Below are 23,486 nucleotides of genomic sequence, written 5' to 3'. Positions count from 1 at the left end.
AAGAAAATTCTTTTCAGATGAGCCGGGCATTTCCAAAAGCTAGGCAGAGCCATGGATTCTCAGTTGACTAGAGGACTGGCCTTTCTGATTGTGAAAAACTTTCCAGTGACAAATGTTCCAGCTTCCTTGTCCCAAGAGAATCCCAAATAGTGAAAACAACATCCTGCTTGATACTGAAACATAACAAGATCAACAGCAGCAAATTACAGCATTCATTAACCACCTACTGTGTACCAGGCCCCATGGTCAGTACCAAACCGCATCCCTGTAGATACAAAAATGAAAAAGCACATTTCATTTCATCAAGGAGCTTCCCAACTGACGGGGTCTCTGGCTCCCTACAGGGGCAAGGGTGCATGCGTGCATAGATTAGAGATCGGGAGAAGCATAATTTCAATACAATGTAGTAAGTGCACAAGTAACATCACGTACAAACATCATCAGGCCCTGAGGCAGAAAAGGTCAGCTGGAAAGATAGAGGAAGTGATATTTGGGTTGAGTTCTGAAGGAAAAGATGTGGAAGGACGTGGCAAGCAGAAGGAAAAGCATAAACCAATCTTGGACACTTGAAAAAGGATCATGAAATTGGGAAGCCCAGAGACGTTTGCCGCGGCCCAGGGTGGGCCCCCTAAAAAGAAATGGCCAGAGGTGAGGGTCTCCGAGGCCAGGCTATGGAGTTTAGCACTCACCCTGGAGCAACAGGGCCACCACTGAGGTTGGTGTTTTTTTAAAAAAAAATAATTTAAAAAAGGAGGAATGAGGCTGCTGGCTGCCTTTTTGCTGGGTGGTTGGCTTTATCTCTCAGCCTGGCTGAAACCACAGCCACTCCCTCGTGGAAGCAATGTTATCAGCAGGAAAAGACAGGGGTGGTGCTCAGAAGTCACCAGCTCTGCAACCTCACCAGGCAGGCACCCACAAACACTCAGATCTTCCTCCCAGGCAGGCCCCAGCCTTGGGTAAATGTCTTTGAAGTTTTCGTGTTAATTGCTATTCCTCGCACTAAATCGTAGGAGGGATTTACGCCAATGAAATGAGGCAGGCACACAAAACAGAGGCTTGAATAGGAATCTTCCATTTAAAAAGTACTGTATTCTAAGTCTGGAAAGAGAACTATTTGGAAATTCCACATCGCACTAGCTTAGAGACCCAGAGCAATTTCAACTTGAAAAACTCCTTCCCACCCACGTCACACCTCTTGCCTCTTACAACATCCCTGTAAAGAATAGTTATTGGGTAGGTATCAGTGTGCCCAATTGACAGATGTAAAAGTTCACCAACCAAAGACCACCTGCGGCACACTCATCACACTCAAGTTCAAGGCTTATTGACCTTACTGCAGCAAGAAAGACTCCACCCCAGAGAAACCCCGGGGTATCGCAGCGTGAGATGTTAAGGGGGGCTCCTCAGGAGATTGGGTTTTGCTGGCTGAGACGGAGAAGGGGGGGCCATGGGGGTGGTTCTGGCTCAGAGTCTGTCAAGGGGAGGGTGGGCAACTCAATGACCGAATGTCTTCATAATTTAATCACCAGGTAGTTACTGTAAACTCCCGATTGCATGACCTAGTCAATAACGACGCAGCTGGCAGGAAGGGGAGGTGGGGCTAGTGCTGGTTTGATATAGGGGCGGCCTTCGCTGCTATGGGTCGGGACAGGGGAGTGGTTAGTCACCTTCTCGGTTCCTCTTGTCTTGTCGCAGACGCAGACCTAGAAGGTCCTGGCAGCACAGTTTCTGTTTTGTGGCCATCGTCTGTGTTCAGTTGGGAACATCCTGGTGCGGCTGTCCACAGGGCTGGTTTTTGGTGCTGCTGTGTTTTGTTTCCATTTTCTCACACCCCAAGGACCTCGGGGAGTGTCTTCAAGGTCTCTCAGTTGTTCTGTGCCCGCTGCACGGCCTTGGGGGGGCTGCCTTCACCTCCTGTGCCTCCGATTTCCCTTGAGTGGCATGCAGGGTCCCTTCTAGCACTGAGACCCCGGGTGTCAGAGGGACTCGTTGAGAGGTCACCACGGCGCCCTCAGACCATCACTGGCTGCCTCATCTGAAGTCAGCTGTTTAAATGTTAACGGGAGAGAAAAATATGAAAGCCAAGTTCTATGCCCTTTAAACATGAGACATTGCCCAGTGCCTTAACCCTAGGGCAACTCAATTGCCTTGAGCGATTCAAAGGCTCCCAAACACCAGGAGGACAAAGGCACAATTCTGTACGAACAATCCAAGCAGTAAATGACCATCAGACCACTTCTTTCCCCATGCCAGTTTCCTCCAGGGCCGGACGCCCACATGGGCTTGCCTGGAAGGCCAGGGGCAGGAGAAGCCTCCCAAGGTCCCTGGGATTCTCACTGATGCATATTTCTGGCAATGCTGGTGTCCCCCTCAGAGCCCACACGGGGATCTTGGCCTTCAGAGTATCCTACCGTGGGTGTCAGCACCAGGGGAGCCTGGGACATGCTCTGAGCCTCTCTGGGCCTGACCACTTCCAACTGAACACTTACCCTCCCCACACCCACTATGAGTGATGGCCACGCCCAGCAGGAAACCTGTGTGTGGACAAAGTTCTGGTCCCTCGTATCTCAGCTTCCTTCACAGTCCCTGGTTCCCAAAGTCAAGCTCGTAAACAAGGTGCAAACAAACCCAGGCAGCCTGAAGAAAGGAGAGGCCCCATGATGCCAAACCTGAAAGTTCTGGGCCAACTGAAGATAATCCAGGATACTTTTAAAAAGCTAAAATGTTTTTATTCCCTCAAGAATCCTCTAGGTACAGGGTTGCTTTCACAGAGCTGGACTCTCCAAGGCTTCTCTGAGACTTGCTGACGCCAAGAGAACACCTGAGAACTCTCCTGAGACTCCCCCTGCAGCCTATAACACAGGTCTTGCTGTTTTTCCATGACTAGGTCCCCTTGGCATGTCCATGTCCATGCCCTGGCCACCACCTTCATGCCACACAGAGGGAGGGGCTCCCGCCCTTGAGATTCATGATAAGGATGGGTGATATTGAATCAGAAAGAGCTGGAGGTGGGGCGCCTGGGTGGCCCAGATGGTTAAACGTCTGCCTTTGGCTCGGGTCATGATCTCCAGGTCCTGGGATCGAGCCCCATGTCAGGCTCCCTGCTCAGCGGGGAGGCTGCTTCTCCCTCTCCCTCTGCCTCTCCCCCTGCTTGTGCTCTCTCTCTTTCTCAAATGAATAAATAAAATCTTGGGGGGAAAAAAAAGGAAAGAAAGAGCTGGAGGAACACTCAGAAGGGAGGGTGGCCGTCAGCCTATCCCCTCCCCGCCCCGGGGAGACACCCAAATGACCGACTCAAGCAGGGAAGTCCACACTGGATGGATGGCGTCTGGGATGTAGATTTACTCACGGATTCAGCCACACACCAGTTCTGTGCCAGGCCTGCGCCGGGCCTCCAGCAAATTCAATACTCCTCCAGTGCACTAGCATGTTGGGGCTGCCCTAACAAAGGGCCCGAACAACAGAAATTTATTTTCTCACAGTTCTGGAGGTTAGAAGTCTAAGATCAAGGTGTTCGTAGAGTTTGGTTTCTTCTGAGGCGTCCCTCCTTGGTTTGTAGTTGGCCACTGTCTGTCCCCTCTTTATCTTCACATGGTCTCCCTCAGTGCGTGTCTGTCCTAATGTCCTTTTTTATAAATCATATGGGATTAGGGCCCATGCCAGTGACCTCATTTAACCCTAATTACCTCTTTGAAGACCCTATCTCCAAAGACGGTCACATTCGGACATTCCGAGGGTTAGGACTTCAACATATGAATGTGGGGAGGGGTGGGGGACACAACTGAGCCCGGAACATCCAGCAACCACTTTCAAGACTCTGCTCTGACCCGGGTCCTGGGCCCGGTACTGGGGACACTGTGGATATATCATTGTTCTGTTTGAGCTTCGGCAGCAACCCTCAGGGGCTTCAGGGTTAGAAAAAGAGCTTTAGAAATACACATGAAACTGAAAAGTGAGTAGTAAGTCGGTGCGCTCTGAATCAGGCCTAAACAGGGGAGCCTTTGCTGGGGGGAGGGGGGGTGCAGGAAGTCATGGCCCAGCTGAGAGGCCCAGGAGCCAGCTGGCAGCTGGTGGGGGGAGGGGGCTCAGCCTCTTTCAACAGCATGATTAAGACTTTCTGGCAGCACGAGCAATAACTGGCAGGAAACCAAGAAGGAGCCATTTATCTGGCTCATATTGCGGGTAAGTGATAAAACTTACCCTCTGGCGGGGTGCCTGAAAGACCAATCATCTTTGCTGGAGTGTGCTCAGTGTGAGCCCATACAAAGGCCCTCTCTGGCTTTGAGAGGCCGTTTTCCCACACAAGCTGTCTTCAGCCAGGCTGTTTCCTAGACTCGCCCAGGGCCTCGGCCAAGGAGAAAGGGCCCAAGGTCAGCTGCCATTTTGTCCGGGGTGCCTGCCTCCCTTGTCTTCACCCCCTGCAGACCCAAAAGGAAAACTGGAGGGTCGGCCACTGGGGACAAGGCGGGCCTAGGAAGATAAACACTGGGGCCTCCTCCTCATGTCTGGGCACTTGGCCCCTGGCACAGGCAGGAAATAACCCATCCGCTCCTGAGAGAGACTCTGGGTGACAAAAGAGAACTGGATTTGGAGTCTAAAAGCCTGGGTCTCAGTCCCTGCTAGATCACTTCCCAGCGGGCGGCCTTGGACACATCACCGTGGTCTCTAGGCCTCTGCTCGTGGGCGAGGGTGACGATTACAGACTTCACAAGGTTGTTGGGAGGATGGACTGCGATCCCAGAGGGGAAGCACTTAGCGACTGTGTACTGTGAGCCATAAACAAACATCTGTGAGCATCTACTGTTTACTAAGTCATCCCACCCTGGTAATGCTCACCTGATGCATGCACTAACCCCAACGTTTTCCCCACTTTTTATTACAGAAGTGTTCAAGTTTAGAAAAAGTTGAAAGGATAGTACAGTGAGTTACTGTATTCCATCTAGATAGGTTGGATAACTGTTAACATTTTAGTATATTTGCTTTATCTCTGTGTGTGTGTGTATTTATATGTGTGTGTGCACCACAGAGCTACTTAATTCCCTCTCTCTCCCTCTCATATATGAATATATGTATCTCACTCCTCTCTCTCTTTCTCTCATATATATATGAGCTCACTGTCCCATGTCATTTGTAGACCTCTCGCCCATGGCTCTCGGCTCATCGCTCTTTGATTACCTGCCAGCACATCTCTCTTTCCAATAGATTCTGAGCCCCTCAAGGGCAGGAGCGAGTCTTCATCCCCACTGTATCCCCAGGACCCACACCGGCCTGGCATGGAGGAGGCTCATGGCAAATGACCACTGAGTGTATGCCCCCTCATCAAAGGGCTCGGTAACATACGTTTGTTTTCAGTAAATGAGTTTTAAGTCATTTCATTTAGCAAGTTCCACACCCCTACTGGCGATCATGGAAAACATCCCAGAGGTACAGGAAAACCACCTCAGTTCCTGCCCTCCTTCCCCATCTGAAAACCCAGGGACTCTGAAATCACTTGGGGCTCCTCATTAGAGTCTGCCATCTACATCTGTGACAGAGCTATCGATTGGCAAGGAAGGAACGATCCCCAGACCACAGTCTGCTCTGGAAAGCCCATACACAGGGGCACATGGAAGCTGGCTCTGCTCCCATTATGGATCTTACAGAAGTGATTCTAAGTCCTTTGGGTTTCCACGGAACCAGGAAACCACTTCCAGACCGGCGAGAGTGGGAAGAGGGCGTGCACGGCACGTGTGTGTGGTCTTCTTGCCCGTGAATTTCTCACAATGCTCGCTACCTTCATAGGAGTTCTTAGGCTTCCCCCAGCTTCAGAGGTTGCTTTCTAAAGCAAAGCTTCTCAAACTTTAATGTGCGCACGAATCATCTGGGGAGCTTATGAAAATGAATGTTCTGTTTCAGTACATCTGGGATGGACTCCAAGATCTTGCATTTCTAATAAGTGTCCAGGTCATGCCAGTGCAGCTGGTCCCCAAACCACACTTTGAGAAGCCAAGTTTTAAAGAACACAAAATAGCTCCTCCTTTACTCAGTGATTTCGTATTTAGCACCTACTACTAGGTAGAAGGCAGTGTGCTAGCCCTGGAAGAACAGGGAAATGGGAAGAAATATAAAGACAAAGAAGACATAATTCTTTGCCTCAGATCAGCCAGATATGCCTAATTACTAGGTCAGGATTTTGCTTAGGTTGGCTTAATTCTTACAACAACCTATAACCCTATGAAGTGTAGATTGTTATTCTCGTTTCACATCTAAGGAAGCTGGGGTGCATACAGCCTAGTTGTTTTGTCTAAATGAAGAAAAGGGTGCAAGGAGATTTGAACTGTGGTCTACTTGACTCCAAGGCCCGTGTCTTTCCCCCAGGCACCTCTCTGACACCTGATCTTGCACTTTTCATCGAATCCTCGGACTTGAGTGTGGAAGGGCAGGGAGAGCCCTGGAAGCAGACTGGCAGTAGCCCTGAGGGGAGGAGGTGGGGCAGTAGGAGCAGAAGGGGGTGTGTGGATTCTGGACCCTAGCAGCTTGCTCACGGGGTCTTCTACCTATTTCAGGTAATATGTTGTCCCAATGTGGTGGATCAAACACTGCCCACACTGGCCTACTTCGGTCACAATTATGGCCTGAACTTTGACACCAAATGACTGTGTGACTTTGGATAAATCACTGTCCTCACCTGGACTCAGAGTTGGGTGCTCTGTACACTCTTTCCTCTCTGACAAAAGATCTTCCAGTTTCCCTTTTTGTTATGTCTGCACTTGGGGTCCCCCAGTCCAAACTTGTTAGCTCAGGACCAGGAATTTCTGGAACTCACCCTGCTAGTCTTCTTCCTCCTTTCTTTCCTAACTTCACAGGTGTCACCAGATTCGTACCCGACCACGGACCTTGTGCTCAGGGCTGGGGATGCAAAAGTAATAAGATGCACTCCCTCGGGGCGCCTGGGTGGCTCAGTCGGTTAAGCATCTGCCTTCGGGTCAGGTCACGATCCCAGGGTCCTGGGATCGAGCCCCACTTTGGGCTCCCTGCTCAGTGGGGAGTCTGCTTGTCCCTCTTTCTCTGTCCCTCCCCCTGCTCATGCTCTCTCTCTCTCGCTCTCAAATAAATAAATAAAATCTTGGGGTAAAAAAAGATGTATTCCCTCCCCCAAGGAGGACCCAAATTAGGCCATAGGTATGGAGCAGAAGGGCCCCAGCTCAGGTCCCGGGGACATGGCATAGAACACCTAACTCAGCACAGGCAGGGGCAGGCAGGGCTGGGAGGGCACCTTCCCGCACACAGGGCTTCCCTGGAAGAGTCCACTTTATCCCCCAGCAACCCTATGAGGTGAGTGTTATTATTGTCCCCATTTTAAAGATGAGGAAACAGAGGCTTATGGAAGTCAAGTGACTGGCCCAAAGTCACACAGTTGTGGGGATTAAGTGAGTTAATGTGCACAAAAACAATTAGCAGAGCACTGGGCAAGTAGTAGATGAATGGTAACTCCAAAGCCTTATTTAAATGATACAACAAATGGACAAGTTACAGGGAAAGGTCTTCCCTTGAGGACAAAGACCAGGCTTGGGACCGGCCATGCATGAGGAGAAATCTGCTAAGGAGACAAGCAAAAGAACCCTCAAGAAAGGGCCTGGTAGGCTCCAAAGCGCTCCAGTGCACACATGGTGGGGGCAGGAGGGTGCTCTGCGGAGGTGGCAGCCATTAGTCACGCTGGGGAAGGCTGCGACACCAGAAGCAGCCCCAGGGCCCTTTGTCCTTCCTAGATGGCTGCTCACCCCAGGCTCAGCTGCTCCACGTTTCGGCCGCCACACTCCCCATTTGGGTAATGGAGTGTTATGAAGCATGTTGGAGGCCATCAATTAGTGCTTAACTGCGTGTTCATTGGGTTGTATTTCCAGGGATGCTCTACTCAGATCCACAGCAGAGGTAAATCTTGCTCCTTCTCATTCGACGGCTTGGAATTAAAATGCTGCCCGATATCCTCTCCCAAAGAAATTGAGATTTATGGGTCACTGTCAATATCAACGCATGTTGGCCATTATTTGTACGTCTCCTCACTCCTCGGGACTGATTGCTATTTACTCTGAAAGATATATGTGGCTTTATAATCCATGAGGGTTGCTGGGAAGAATAGGTTTTAAAGTACATTTGTTTCTCCCCTTGGAGACTTTTTCATTCCACTTCCTTCCTTCCATGTAAACCCCACCCTGCCCCCACCCCTTGGATACTCTGATGTATCTGAGGCTCTGGAACAGAGACACGAGGAACCAGTCTGTCCTCAGCCTAGGTACTGTGACAACACACAGAGACTTAGCACCTTTGTAGCAAAATTGCCCTTCTTATGGGCTGACACCACTAATACATGATCTGGGGCCAGGGTGGAGACCACCAAGGAGCTTGCTTGAGGAGCAGTAGATGGGCCCCTCTTGAACACATGTGGCCTTCAGTGTTGCTGGGTGGGCTGTGGAAACTGAGGCAGGAACTGACTCACTTAGGTTGTGGTTCTGACAGTGATTCTCAAATTCGAGTCTGCATCCAAACTGCCAGGAGAGTTTGTTAAAACAGATTTCTGGGCTTCTTTCCAGACCTCCCAATTCAGCAGGCCTAGGGCGGAGCCCGGGAATTTGCATTTCTAATGAGGTTCCAGGTGATGAGGCTGGTCCTGGGTCCCCTGCGGCACTGCCTTGGAACAAGAGTGTGGAGTATTTCAGGCCAGGAGTGGGAGAGAGGGGGTTGCTGGCACTGTTTGGCACTCTGGGTAAAGAATAGCAACAGCTAAAGAGGAATCTTTATCGTTTTGCTGGGCAATGTGTGATTTCAATCCTTTTCTATGAAATCTTCAGTTAATAAGCTGTAAATTTGAATCTATTCTGGAAATGCGCTGAATTGCTAATGAGTCTGGGATCACCCAGGCCACCCATGGTGGTCTGTTCTACCTAGATTATTACTAAGAAGGTTGTGGTCTGCCTACTGGGGTGTTCTGATAACTTTATTGGGTGACATTTGTGAGGAGATCCCTGGTGTTAATACCAGAGCCCTCGGTGCCAGTTCCCACAAAATAGTCCCTAAGAGAATTTTCCTGCAATAGTCAGGATTTGCAGGTGAAAGTGGGCCCAGGGAAACGAAGGTGCACAGTCTAAAGACTCAGAGAATTCCTTGTTGAACACTAGAAGGTTGTTGGAAATACATGATAGCTTTTGCTGGGCATCAGGGGTCTTACCTTATAAGTCGTAAGGCTGCAATTGTCCCAGGAAATGTGCTAGAAAGAGTCATTGTGTACCGAAGCTAGGCTGACCCAAGCCCTCTCCATTGAAGTCCCGTGGGCTGGGCAGATCATCACTTGGGACTCAGTAGTTGGAGGTGGGCATCCCCGGAGCAACCAGAAACCCTACTCTCACAGGATTGGGAGGCTAGTATTAAAGCAGGGGGTGCAGTGGGGATGGAAGAAAATCAACATATTTGAAGATGTGGAAAAGGTGGGCAAGAATACCCCATGATTGCATTAGTTGGGACTTTGGGTCATAAGGACAGAAATCCAACTCAAATTAACTTAAGGAAAAAGGAGGATTTATTTACTCCTATAACAGGATGTCCAAAATATAGGCTTCAGGTACAGCTGGATTCAAGCCCGCATAAAGTCACCATGTCTCTCAGTTCTCTTTCTTCCTTCTCCTCTTCTTCCCCTACTCTCTGTCTCTTTCTTCCTCTATCTTCCTTCCTCTCTGATAGTACTTGGGAGTCCCACATTTCTTTGGTCCTTAGAGCTTAAAATTCCAGACAGATTATAATATTTTATCACATACCTCTGGTAAACATTCCAGAAAGAACTCTGCTTGGCCAGGTGCTCACCCTTAAAGAGAAGACTCTGGCCAGAAGGATGGGACCTCCAATTGGCCCCTCCTTGGGTAGAATCAGCTGTACCCAAACCTGACCAGGGAAAGGGCCCTTTCTCTGAAGGGGAGATTACAGCCTGCTTACACACCTTCACTATGCACATCGGGCCCCTGCTCAAAGATTTGCTGTAGCAGCTAATTCACCTGGGGAGTGCTGGCCTCAAGAGCATGGAGGGTGGGGGGGAGCCCCGGTGACCTTGCAGACTCTGTTGTTTGTAAGGCAATGGATTCACAGTTGGTTCTTTAACACAGAGAAGCGCCAGTGAGAGTTTCGAGCACCGTTCCCTCCAGGGAAAGTAGTGAAATAAATAAAAACGATCGATAAATTTTTTTCTCAAGTTTGAGAACCACTGCTCCATACATATATTTGATTCAATTTAAGTTCAAAGGGACTGCCTACTATAAAAACGAAGACATTACAGGTTTATTGATCAGTCTGAATTTAGAGGGGTATGAACCTAAAACTGGTTTTGTTTTTTTTTTTTAAAGATTTTATTTATTTATTTGACAGAGAGAGAGACAGCGAGAGAGGGAACACAAGCAAGGGGAGTGTGAGAGGGAGAAGCAGGCTTCCCGCGGAGCAGGGAGCCCGACGCGGGGCTCGATCCCAGGACCCCGGGATCACGACCTGAGCCGAAGGCAGACGCTTAACGACTGAGCCCCCCAGGCGCCCCCTAAAACTGTTTTATAGCTCTCCCATCCCTGACATCGACCACGTAGTATCAAGTCATACTTTTCCATCCCTTAATAGCATCTTGGGCAGATTTCTTTTTTTTTTTTTTTAAGATTTTATTTATTTATTTGTCACAGAGACAGAGAGAGAGAGAGCACAAGCAGGGAAGGCAGCAGGCAGAGGGAGAAGCAGTCTCCCTGTGGAGCAGGGAGCCCAATACGGGGCTCGATCCCAGGACCCTGGGACCATGACCTGAGCCGCAGGCAGACGCTTAACCGACTGAGCCACCCAGGCATCCCTTGGGCAGATTTCTTAACTTTTGGTCAGTTCTATTGTTCAAATTTAGTCTAATTTATTATGACTTAATTCTAAAGCCTCAGTCTCACATCCATTTGACAGTCTTCCTTTTCTGCTCATGAGCTAGATTCGGGGAGAAGGTGTGATCTGAAGTGGGGAGGAGACATTTCTACTCTTTGACTCCTCTTCCCACTGGGGCACTGTGGGGTGGGATGGGAGAGCAGGCCTGGTTCTGGAATTACTCTCTGGGGGAGCTGGTAGTGGAGCAGAGGTGGGGGACACAGAGATTCTGTTTGTGCTCTGTCTGGTCTCGGCTTACTCTGGGCCCACCTGCTGCAGGTGGTCTTAGCTCCAGGATGGTCCTGTGAGGATGGGTGCATGGCTTTCTGAGGGTCCTGTCAGTGTGAACCCAGCCCGTCTGTCATGGAGAAGGACAGCTGTGGCCCCCTTTGTGAGTTACTTTCCCACCTTCTCCTACCTCCCTCTCCCACTTACCTCCTCCATGTGGCCAGAGGAGGGTGGGGAATGGTAACTGGGTCTGCTTCCTTGGGAACCTGGCCCCAGCCCCAGTGGCTGACAAGCCTCTTTAGAGAATATGGGTTACGGAACACCTGGTGTTTCCAACAGAATCTCTGCTGCCAGTCCTGTTCACTGTCCCCTTATGCTTACTATTTGCAGCATGCTTTCACATATATTGTCTCAGTTGACCTCACAATAATCCTGTGAGACATCTAACCCGCAGGGAAACAGGCTCAAGCCCAAGGTCACATAGCGCGGTGGCGATGGTGGGATAGGAGCTCAGCACTGCAGCCCCTGGGCCACTGTCCTCTCCCTGCTATTCCATGCAGATGGCTCAGCGTCCCTTGTCTTGTGGCTCTAGCAAACTCAAAGCAACTAGCCAGAAAAACAGCTTGCTTCCCAAGGCCACAGAGCAGCTGACAGTGGAAGGTTTGAGGCATGGGATTTCCTCAGAGAAAACACCAATTGGTTCAGATCATGGGTCCTGACTGTTGTTTTCCTAGGCCAGGGCCGCATGACTCCATGGAAGCTTGAGTAGGCTTCAGTCAGCCAGCTACTCCTGCCTTCCTGGGGTGGGAGAGGGGGTAGGGAAGGCTTATTAAGTTCGTACTTCCAAAGCAGAAAATTGGGCATAAGCTGACAGGGCTGACTGGCCAGACCCTGTGCTCTATTCCCATAGACTACCCACCCAGGTCATACAGGGCCAGGACACCATCTGTTCCTTCTGGATGGTTCTGTCCAGAATGACTCATTTCCGCGCATGGTGGGGAGAGGGTCATGGTTATACTCCCTATGGTGGCCAGAGTACATGGCCACTAATTTTCTAATCAACAGATGGGGATGGAGCCCCTGCTATACACAAGAGGCTCCTTTCTTCACGTTTAAGTAAAAACTTATGATGAGCATGAGACCCTCACATGCCCCTGTCCTGAGCAGAGGTTTCCCAGGGCTGGGGTGCAGTGAGGCGCCACCCAGATGGGCTGGGATCATATTTCCCCACCGAAGATCAAAGCCTTCACCCTTGACAGAGCCAGTTGTTACATTTTCAAAAATTTTGTGAGCTGATTTTTAAGCACAGCCATTATTTTTAAATTAAATTATAAAAACTTACAATTAAGTAAGTGATGTTTAAAAACAACAGTAGTGGGGTGCCTGGGTGGCTCAGTTGGTTAGGCATCTAACTCTTGATTTCGGCTCAGGTCATGATCTCAGGGTCGTGAGATGGAGCCCTGTGTCAGGCTCCACGCTCAGTGGGGTGTCTGCTTGAGATTCTCTCTCTCCCTCTGTCTCTGTCCTTCCTGCCCTTTCAGATAAATAAATCTTTAAAAAAAAAAAAGTAATAAATACCCAAAACTCCTCTGTTCCTATTTATCTCACTCCATTTTACTATTATCTCTGTCCTTAAGGTTATTGACATTTATTGACATTTTTTATAGAAATACTATATAACGATGTGTTAAAGTGCATGTCTTTCCAACTCCCTGTTAGCAACATCACTGATAGTAAATATTTTTCCCTTTGTAGGTCATATCGTCAACTACACAACATTGCCATTATAACACAAAAGCAGCTACAGATAGTAGATAAATGAATGGACATGGCCATGTTCCAATAAAACTTTATTTACAAAAGTAGGTGGTAGACCAGATGTGGCAGGCCATAAATTGCCAGCCCCCAGTTTGGACTTAAGAAAACCATAGAGAAAATGTTAATAATGAAGATTAAACATGTAAGTGTATTGTGTCTCTAGTTATTCCAATTGTAAATAAGACAAAAATGGAGGTAATATTCTTCCAGAATTCAAAAATAATTACCTGACAGAGCAAAGAAGTAGTTCATGTCACTGTTGAATGTTTGAAGTTCCAGTACACATCTTCATTGTTTCATTTTTGATTTCCTCATGAATGTAAATGAAAATACCAACATGGGTTGGCTAACGATAAAAAGTTCAGCAAAAATGATTGAGAGCATTCTGTGAGAATCAGCTGGTTATGTAGAGTTTACATTAAAGTGTATTGGATATTTTATTATTATTTGTAAATTATATAATACATGTCCTTGTTATCAAAAAAAAAAAAAATATATATATATATATATATATATATCTCCCCTCAGGGAGCCAGTTGTTAACTATTCCCATCACACTGCTGCCTGAGGGACATCTACATAAAGAGAGACCTAACTGTCCAAAGCACCACACATTGAAGACAAGACCAAAGGCAGTTTGTCCAGAGTCCAGGGAAGGGGAGGGATGTTAGGGACGGAAGGATGATCAGGAGGGCCCTCCAAGGTGGCCTGAAAGGCTTTGTGGAGGACCTAGGGCCCTAAAGAATCATAAGACTAAAAACGGTTTGCGAGTGGCTGCACTTCGAGCAGGTAAACAGCCCGAGCGAGGAGTGGAGGTTAGAATGCCCTGCCTTGGACGGGGCTACCAAAGAGGTGCATCAGCCCTGGGAAGCAGTGGGAATGACGTGGGGGCTGGAGACGGTTCATGACATGGGAACATGCTATGAGACCGAATCCAAAAAAGCCAGTTACAAAATGGGTACATTCATGTTAAGAAGAAAAAAATACATTAGAAGAGAATGCACTTAAACGTGAATAGCTCTGGGTGATTAGATTATAACCGACTTTGGTTTTTGTGCTTCTTAATACTTTTCAGTACTTTCATCTTATTCCGAAGTGGTGTGTATTGCTTTGATAATCATGAAAAAATAAGTTTTTCCTGTATGGGGGGCAAAAAGCAGGCAGCCCCAGAGCACGAGACCATGGCTGAAGCCATAGCCAGGGACAGGGCACATCTGGCCTGATGTAGTCCAGAGGCCCCGAAGGCAGGTGCAGAGGAGGGGTATAGTGGAGACTAAGGGGTGCCCCCCCTCTCCTGGGAGGATTGCAGGACCACATGGGTGCCCACCACTGATGCCCCCACCCCTGAGGACCCGCAGTAGCCCTATCCACAGCGGGGCTCTGGCCCACCCCTTAACCCCCCGGAGGTGTCTTCCGTCTCTCTTCTCTCCCTGAGGTACTAGCTTGCAAATGTTCCCCTCCCCATTCCCAAAGGCAGAACAAAATGGGAACAAGAGATGCTCTTTCTTTTCAGGGCTCCATCATTGATATTTTCCCAACTGAAGAAGTATGTATTTTTTTAACGTGCACCTGATTCATAGAACTGGAAAATTGGAAGGGCTCGTAGAGAACATCTCGTCCAACTCATTTCTTTCGCTAGTAAGGAAATAGAAACTAAGAAGGTCAAGGGGTGCAGAGCAAGGTGGAAACTAGTCTCCAGCAGAGATGACATCCAGGGCCCAGCACCTTTTTTCTCAGCATCCAAGCCTGTCAAGTGAGCCCTAGGGGCTACTGCCAGGTAGTGTGAGCTGAGCAGCCCTGGGCGTCAGAGCATGGAAGATCCCAGTTCTTCCTCAAGCTTACCCATGGAAAGCAAGATTACCTACAAAGCCCCCAGCGTGTTAGATGTCACCTGCTTCTCCAGGGGAAGGCCACAGCAGCTGAGCTTTTCCCCGCTTCGTAGATCACACACCCGGAATAGCTCCCTCAGTGCATCAGACCCTCCTCCTCCCCACCCGTGGTGGATGAGACCCTCAAAGCTGTCTTCTTCTGAAAGTCTTTCGATGATGAAGGTCATGTCATTTTGGGATCAGTCCCCTTCGTGGGTAATATCTTTACTGGCCAAGCCAACCAGGTAATTCCATTTGGTAATCAAAAGGGCAGAAAAACACTGGCTTGGTCATTTTCTCTATATAAAATTGACCAAAGTGGATAAAAGGTAAGGATTTTCACCTTGCGCTTATGTATCTAACAGCCTCTGCCATTCACACAGTTCCTTTTCCTCTTCCTCCTGGACCAAAACCCGTGTCTTCATCCTGCCATGGATGCTGGCTGCTTGGGTATGCTCCGCACGTCCCTCTGTGTTGTATATGCCATGTTGTTAGTCTTAAATTATATGCTTCTGGAGTGCAGGGGACATATAGGTTTATGCTTTTTCTGATCAGAAGCATCTGTAGCTAGAGGATTAAGAAATACATTTTCATGAGCTGGATAATAACAAAAATTAAATGGCAAAAGTCCTTGCTATCCTCAGTAGCTGGACAGCTTTAAAAAAAAAAAAAGTATTTTAGTTTTTTACTCCTACAGAGACAGGGAAAATTCCAGAGAAAAATTTGTGCCCATATATCTTGTGCCATGCTTCTTCAAAGGAGAATAAAATTTTAAATGGGGTCATCAGGAAGAGCTCACTAAATGGGAAGCTCACAAACTGACCTTTGAAAGTCGGGGTGTGGACTTCCCCCAGCAAGGTTGGCATATACTCTGGTTGGAATCACTGGACTTCCCCACCATGTCCCTCTACCTCATGCAATGAAAGCATAACCCAGGCAGATTAAAACAAACAACTCGGTTTGTTCTTTGTGCTGGTGTGCATGCCTTTGTTGCCATTTACAGCAGGAAGAGCATCCCCATCCTTGGCTCTTCCCGCCAAGTCAAAACACCTAGGACAACAGTGTCTTTTGAGGCTTTCCCATCTCTCAGCCCTCTGTCTTGGATACTTTCAGCTCTTAGACCAGCTTTCTGCCAGAGCCGAATACTACTTTTGGTTGCTTTCCCCATGAGGAAAGCTCAGAAACCAAAGAACTCCATTCTGACGCTCTTTCCAGTAGAATCTGGGTTATCCTTATGCCCTGGGAATTACACACCCAGTACCACCCATCTCTGTCCCTTGTCCTTGACTCCAGTGTCCCAATAGAATGGGGACTATGGGGGTTACAGAACCTTCTGAAAAGGCCCCTTGCCAACTATCTCTCTGGTGTTTAGGAGATAGTTTAGTTGTACATTAGTTCGACCCCAATAACACCACTGAGGTCCTTACAACTGTGGCTTTATTATTTTTCTTTTTGTTTTTAAGGTCTTTTTTTTTAAGATTTTATTTATTTGAGAAAGAGAAAGAGAGAGAGAGGATGCACGCGTGCGCACAAGCCGGGGGAGTGGCAGGCAGAGGGAGAGGGAGAAGCAGGCTCCCCGCTGAGCAGGGAGCCTGACACGGGACTTGATCCCAAGACCCTAGAATCATGACCTGAGCCTAAGGCAGATGCTTAACCAACTGAGCCTCCCAGGTGCCCTTATGGCTTTATTATTTTTCTAATGACTATTTAAGAGGAAAGGTTACTACATCATAGAACGGTGAGAAGGCCGTAAATCTCCCTTTGGTGATGGACGTAATACGTTCTAGGAGTGAGTGGTGGAGGACTCACTTCAGATTTTTCAGGTGAATTAAGTATCTTCCAGTTCTGCTGGGACAACGCCAGCTTTTGGTCATTGAAAGCCAGCGGCCTAGTGGACATTAGGCAGGGCTGGCCTCTCTCAGCCCAAGAAGACTGCTTTGAATTCTAGTCAAAAAATAAATCTAGTGGCCTAGTGGGTACCTTTCCCAGCAAGCAGGAGGTGCCTCAGAAAGCATCTTCTTAGAGATCCTGCTTTGGAGAGTGCTCCCTGAGGGGCAAATATTTGCTGGTGAGCTTGGATTTTAGTCCTTGGCTTAAGTTTGAGTGGGACCATCTTTGAAGCACTGGCTTCATTGTTTTGTTCTCCTTTGTTCTCCTTTATAGAGAGTTAACAATAAATCCATGCGTACATAAATCAAAGCCAAAATGACATAACAAGCCCCAGGGTTGGTCCAGGTTTTCCGGAAAGCAGCGGTTTCTGGAGGAAGTTGCACCCACTCCTAAGAACAGAGAAAATAAGATGAGAGCCCACCAGCAAACAGGTGTTTTGTATTCCCTCTAAGGAGATGTTTACTTTTACGGGAAAGCAAATAAACACTCCCCCGAATTGGGCTTGGCCCATAATGAAGTAGAAAGCAGCCCTGGGCTCTGCGCAGAGTCCTGGCTGCATTTACCACTGTCCCAGGAAGGAACAGGAGAGCGCACACCCCCTTCCCAAGGACGCCTGGACTAGAACAGATACTGGGTCCCTTTGCTCTTCAGAGAGGGACCAAGTTATCTTACAGCCTCCCAGGCCCTGTGCATGCAGCCCGGCTTCCTCCTTGGCACGAAGACCCTGGGCGGCCTTGGGCAAGGCCCTTGGGTTCCTCTGATATCAGAGCAACAGTGAGATGTGGGGACAACTGGCTGCACTTGACAAGAGCGGGCCCCTCCCACTTGCCAAGCAAGGGAGAACCATTCTTGGGACTCATCCCGAAGGCCAGGAGGCGAGGGTCTCGGTCTCTCTCCAAGCCTGCGGGTGGATGCGTGAGTGCGGCCCTGTGGGGGTCTGCTCTGGATGTCCTTTCAACTGCCTGTGAGCCCCACTCAAGCCTACTCCAAAATACCCGAAGCCCCTCAGCTCCCGGAGCCTTGGGCTCCGACCACTCTGGCTTCTGTCTTTAAGGACATTTAAAACATAGCTCTGAAATGAGGCTTGGGCCTTTTCCTGGAGTTCTAACTCTGTGTGTGAAGCAGTGAAGGAGGGGCTTTGGGGAAGTCAGGGGTGCAGAAGAGCTCGTGGGGCTGGGGGTGGTGCTGAGCTAACGGGGCGACAGAGGCGTGGAAAGTGGAAAGGGAAGGAAGGCCCTGGAGAGGAGGCAGCCTGTGCAAACGGTCCTGGTGGGTTCTCGGGGCCAGGGACCACCCACCCAGCTGGCCAGGAGGGGCTTCAAAGCTCCAGACCGTGTCCTGTGTGCCAGATGCACTACCAGCCCTTCACTTAGGTTACAATCCTCACTCCACCCTGCAGGGAGCTCTTCCAACATCTCTTTCAATGCCTGGGGCCCTCAGGCTCCGGAGGGTTCCCTTGCTTGTTCAAGGACGCTTAGCTAGGAAGGGGCTGGGCTGGGCTGCCTTAGGAATATGGCCGGCTCACTTAGCCTCTTTGGCGCGTGGTGTTCTCATCCGTAAGGGGACAATGGCCACACAGCTACTTCTCCAAAACAGGGCACATGGAGGCCTTTGAGCAGAGAAGTGGCTGGAACATGACACTAAGGGGGCTCAGTGTGGGGCTGGTCCACAGGCGGGTTGCAGGGGAAGAAAGCAAGCCAACAAGACTGGCTTCCTAGACACATGGAAACGCAGAGGTGAGGGGGGCGCAGCAGCGCTCAGGTGCAGAGACTCAGGTGGTCACTGCTGCAAGAGAGTCAAAGCAAGACTCGAGAAACACTTCAAAGGAAAAACTAAGAGCATTTGGAGATTGAATAACAACAGCGACAAAAGCCAGCACTTACTGAGGGTTATGCCAGTTGTCCCACCAAGCGCTCAACTACCCATCTTCCCCGCAGCGGGGCTGGGATCTGAACTCAGATGCTCTCAGTCCAGAGCCTGTGTTCTTCGTCTCCACAGAGAACTACCTCCTCGCCAGGTGCCGAAGGAAAGCTTCTACTCGCATCGACTCCTCCCCCTCTGGTTAAAATTCCGTCAAATTCCAGATTTCAGCTCCACCCGAGAATTCCCACCCATCTACACCTACCTCCCACTGTTTTCCCTGCAGTGCGGCCCTGCTCCTGAAAGTTCTGCTCCCGTGTCCCCCCTCCCATCCATCCAGTGTCCACACCTCGTCATCCAAGCCGGACACCGAGTGTCGTCCCTCTGCCCCTGGAATTAGGCCCCCTTCCTCTTTGCTTCCATCACCTCTACCTGCTTCTGGCATGCATCACACTGTAGTCATATTTTTTGTCTGCTTGTTCATATTTCGACCTCCCCTATAGGATTGTGAGCCCTTGGGACCAAGGCCCAGCCTGTGCATAGGGGGAAACATACAGTGGGTGCTAGGCAGATGCTGATGAGTGACTTAACATGACTGATTGATTAACTGGTTTAATTAATTACTTGGCACTTGGGTCCAGGACAGGGGTCCTTCTGGCTCCGACCCCACCCTATCCCACTAAAGAGACTCACATTTAGTATTTATCATAAAGGCGTTCTGCATCCTCCTTGAAAAGCTGAAAGCTGGCACCAGTGGTCCCCTTCTTGCCTTGTCTGTGATCTGTCACTTTAGACACACACACACGCACACGTAAACTTCTTCCCTGACTGCACCCCAGGCCAAAGCCAAGGAAATGAATGCCCCTCCCCTGCCCGGTTCTAGACATCCAGACAGATTAGTTCTAAGCACGAGAGGTGAGACCCTCCGCGGGCGGGGCAGGAGATGGATGGGCCAGCTGACTGATCCCAGCACCTGGGAAGTAAGGCTCGGTGGGGCAGGGTAATGGCCAAGTTGGTTTTCTCACCTGCACCGCTGCCCTTGGCTTCCGTCTCCTAGGTGGGAGGGGCCCAGCCCTGGCTCAGAGGCATTCGCCACGCCCCCTCCACCCCCAGGCAGTGCTGAAGGGCGCCTGCGAGCTGAACCCTGGCCTCTGCAGGCCCAGGCAGAGGGAGCAGGCCCGCAGAACCCCTCCAGGACACCCCAGCTCTGCTCCCCCGCCGGGCCCTGCCTGCCGAGACAGGTCAGTGGAGATATTCTTGGTCCTCATTAGCACTTGCACAAGTTCTGGAATGAATCCTGTCTTGCTAAGTGGCCCCAGAATGCTGCCGCCTCAGCCTTGCTTTTGAAGTCATTGTGGCAGAGTCCAGGAAGCGGCTCCACTCTTGCCTCCCGGCGGTGGGGACCCACCAGAGCCGCACGGCTGTACAGAGTGGAAGCCAGGGGCCAGTCCCCCAGTGATGGATGACACACTGCAGCAGGGGCCTCCGGGCCGGACTACCATGCTCGTGTCTCCTGTGGACCATTTGCTCCTGGGTCCTGACGACAGCCACGGCCCCGCAGTCTTTCCAGTCTCTGTGAGCTCCGTGACCTCCGGAAAGGGGCTCAGCCCCCCAACATTTGTCGCTAGTACCTGTCCTGCGCCCTCCAAGGAGAGAACTGTGATCCCCTAGGGGAGGGCACTCTGAAGTGTAAGGAAGCATGTCAGTGCGACTCTGCGGGCTGCAGGAAACTCTCTGTGCTCCCACTACTCTCCGGCAGGTAGTTTGGAGGGAGGGACATAAGACCCTAACCCCCCACAGCTGATTGTGGGCGCCAAATTGCTGGTTCCTCCCTGCTGCCCGAAAGTGGCTTTAACCATGGAAGACAAAGACAAAGGACAGACTCCTGGGCTGCGGTTCGCCCTGGGCCCTGAGCAGCTGCCACCACTGGGTCATCCCACAGGGGCGCGTGGGGGACCAAGGGTAGGAAAGAAGGGGTTCCAAGGGTCTTGGGCTAGCACCTCCTCACAAGCAAAACAAACGGAGCCGGCTGTTGGGTGGGGGCTGGAGCAGCAACCAGGGAGACTCCTTGTCTTTTTATTACATCTGGTCAGGCCCTGTGCCAGACCATCCTGTGTGTCCGAGAGACAAGAGGAAAGTAATCAGTTTCTAGCCCAGTGAGAGCATGGTAGGAACTGGCCCAGAAACATCACCCCTCAGCCCCACCACGCCCCTCTCCATCTTTGCTTAGTACAATCACACACACACACATACACACACACACAGAGGCAATGTCTCAGCCACCTGACCTCTGTCCCAGCATCCTTTATCTTTTCTCTCCAGGTTGCCTAGAGGCTGTTTTGCCTCAGGGCCTGCAATGGAAAGGGATTCCCCACCCCCACCCCCAGCCTCATTATACTCTTTCACCTGAGGATGAGTTGTTTTAAGCTTTTATTTATTTTTCAGGGTGTGGGGGGAGAAAGAGCAGGGGGAGGGAGAAGCAGACTCCCCACTGAGCAGGGAGCCCGATGCGGGGCTCGATCCCAGGACCCTGGGATCATGACCTGAGCCAAAGGCAGACGCTTAACCGACTGAGCCACCCAGGCGACCGCTGAGAATGAGTTTAAACCAACCAACCAACCGACAACAACCCTTTCCTGCCTTATTGTTCATCTCTCCAACTCTCCTCCTTTCACTCCTTCACAACACTGGCTTCAAACGGCGGACACCCCCACTTCACTCCTCTGAGCTTCCTTGTCTCAGGCTCCAACCATTTGCTGAGATCTGACTCAGGCTTCCCCTCCCCCAGGAGGCTTCTGATCGCCCCCCTTCTCTGAACAGCTACTTGCTGCTAACCGTACTGAGCACTTAAGGAGCCAGGCTGTGTGCTAACCCCATCTGCAAGAACCATTGTCTTTCATCTCCTCAATGACCCCAGGGCCCTCATTCATCAGACGAGGAAACTAGAGTTTGCAAAGAGTTTGCATAACTTCCTCAGGGTCACACAGACCCGAGGGCCTGACTCACGGCCCGGATGGCGAGGTGCAGACCTGAGTGGGAGTTGGAGCTCGGGCATGGACTGCCTTGGGGAGGCCCCAGCTCAGTGCTCGGTGTCTGCTTCTAACCACTCCGCCGTGGAAGGGGACAAGGAGACACCCCCTTAGAGCACGTACTGCTTTCCTGGTCAGCCCCGTTGTCACTTTACCACCCACCTGGCACCTTGTCCTGTCTCGCAAGCAGCTGTGTGTGCACAGGAGGAGGTCAGCACCTTTGAGGGTAGGCTACAGTGCGCATTCTGCCTTCCTACAACCTGGAGAGCCCCTCCCAGGCGAAGTGCCATCAATCTTCTAACTGGCTGATTGAAGTCTTCAAATGAGAGCGTCACCAAAAATGCTTTTGCCGCTATAGGAGTCTATGCCCTAGACCACATCAACCTTTTGGAATCTGTTCTGCTCTTTCCTTTCCCCCCTCTCTTGCTGTGGGGTGTCTGTAAGGTGACAGCCCACACAGACCCCGACTTCCTGCCCACGGCTTACCTTCAAGCTACGGCACCTGCCACCTTTACCCCCTCAGGGCCCCTGCAACCAGCCCGGGGTCAGCCACGCTCCTCCTCTCACCTGGAGAGAGTTTCCTCTCCACCCGGAGACTGACACGCATTCATCTCATCTCCTCCACTCCCATGTGTCCAAGCCCTCCCCTGCCCTCTCCCTCAGGGACCCAGCACCCGGACCTGCCCTCCTACCAGCTTCTCCAGCTTCCCATCACTGTCTCATGGACCCTCACCTGCTTTGCTCATCTGGGAACAAACATCAAAGAAAGGCACTCATTTATCTTTGGACATTTGATTTCCCAGGACATCTTGAGTGACTCTGAAATATGAGGTCAATACAAATACAATCATTTAAATGGCCTGATATTAAATGCTTCTGACCCAAAGAGTAAAAAGCTTTTGGAGGGATCGTTCCATTGATACGAGAATCACAATGACAGGTTTCAGAGATGAAAGTAATGGATCAGAAAATAGAACTGTAGAGAAAGCACAGATGAAAGGCAAATAATCCCATTTGAAATCCAAAGCTTTCACTTGAGAGGGAAAAATTGCCAAAAGCACTGTTTTATGTTAAAGAGATCATGATGCAGGGAGCACACACTTGGTACCTACTTGAGTTTTCATCCGAGCCCGTATGTGTGTTGCTTTCCACCTTGAAGTAGTGTGGCCTTCGTTGTGGCTGTTCCACAGGCCAGCGACGCCAGTCATGTCAGTGCCATGGACACTGCGGCCCCCGAGTGACCGATCGGCATCCGAGAGAGAGAGAGAGAGAGAGAGAGAGAGGAGAGTGAGAGGAGAGAGAGAGCTCCCAGCTCCCCAGCCACATGGTGAGCCCGATACCAGCCTGCTTCCCCACATCACTAGACTTCAGCAGACCTTCTCACTAAAAGAGCGCATAACGACAAACAACTAGTACAAACAAAGCGTTTTATTTAGAGCAAGATTTAAAGACATAGGAACATTAAGCCTCTTAACTGCTGTTCTTTAGCTGTTATTCACCTCCAACTAAGCCCGTTCTTGAGTCCTCTCACATTTCTGCAGAAAGCGATTTTTCTAACTCACCTTCAACCTTCTTGGGGTCAGTCCCTTCCAGGTTTCTTGTTTTTCTAGACCTTTCCGTGGCTTCATCAGGCATCAGGACAGGTAGGGTCCTTCTTCTACTTTACCTTTGAAGTCCAAATAAAAGAATATTACTACTACTGGTTTGCAGCAGAGTAAAGAAAAGCCCCGTTATTGCAGCCCTATCACTTCCCTGGGCATTTGGGGTTTCTATATCTTACCTCTCCAGGGACCAGAGAAAGAAAAAGATTCTCTGTCACGTATGCCCTACATTTTGCCCATGTCACTCCTGTCCTTCCAATCAGAATAGGTTATTTACTGCCTCC

General features: G+C 50.1%; 1 protein-coding gene and 1 long non-coding RNA gene across 2 annotated transcripts in view; one reads left to right on the top strand and one right to left on the bottom strand.

The window, feature by feature from the left end:
- Positions 1-23,486, top strand: part of LIPC (lipase C, hepatic type) — a 158,341-nt gene that overhangs the window by 29,250 nt on the left and 105,605 nt on the right. The gene's annotated exons all lie outside the window — the stretch shown is intronic.
- LOC123861160 (uncharacterized) lies at positions 16,805-23,462 on the bottom strand. Its single transcript, XR_006794974.3, has 4 exons — positions 23,382-23,462; positions 23,164-23,267; positions 22,714-22,825; positions 16,805-17,101 (listed from the first exon to the last, which is right to left on the bottom strand). It is a non-coding gene; the product is annotated as an uncharacterized LOC123861160 (long non-coding RNA).

Source organism: Mirounga angustirostris, unplaced genomic scaffold (assembly GCF_029215605.1).
Source record: "Mirounga angustirostris isolate CCGP_5_RB_7025 unplaced genomic scaffold, mMirAng1.0.hap1 SCAF_9, whole genome shotgun sequence".
Lineage (NCBI taxonomy): Eukaryota > Metazoa > Chordata > Mammalia > Carnivora > Phocidae > Mirounga > Mirounga angustirostris.
Note: the sequence above shows the minus strand (reverse complement) of the source record. Positions and strands in the feature narration are given on the sequence as shown.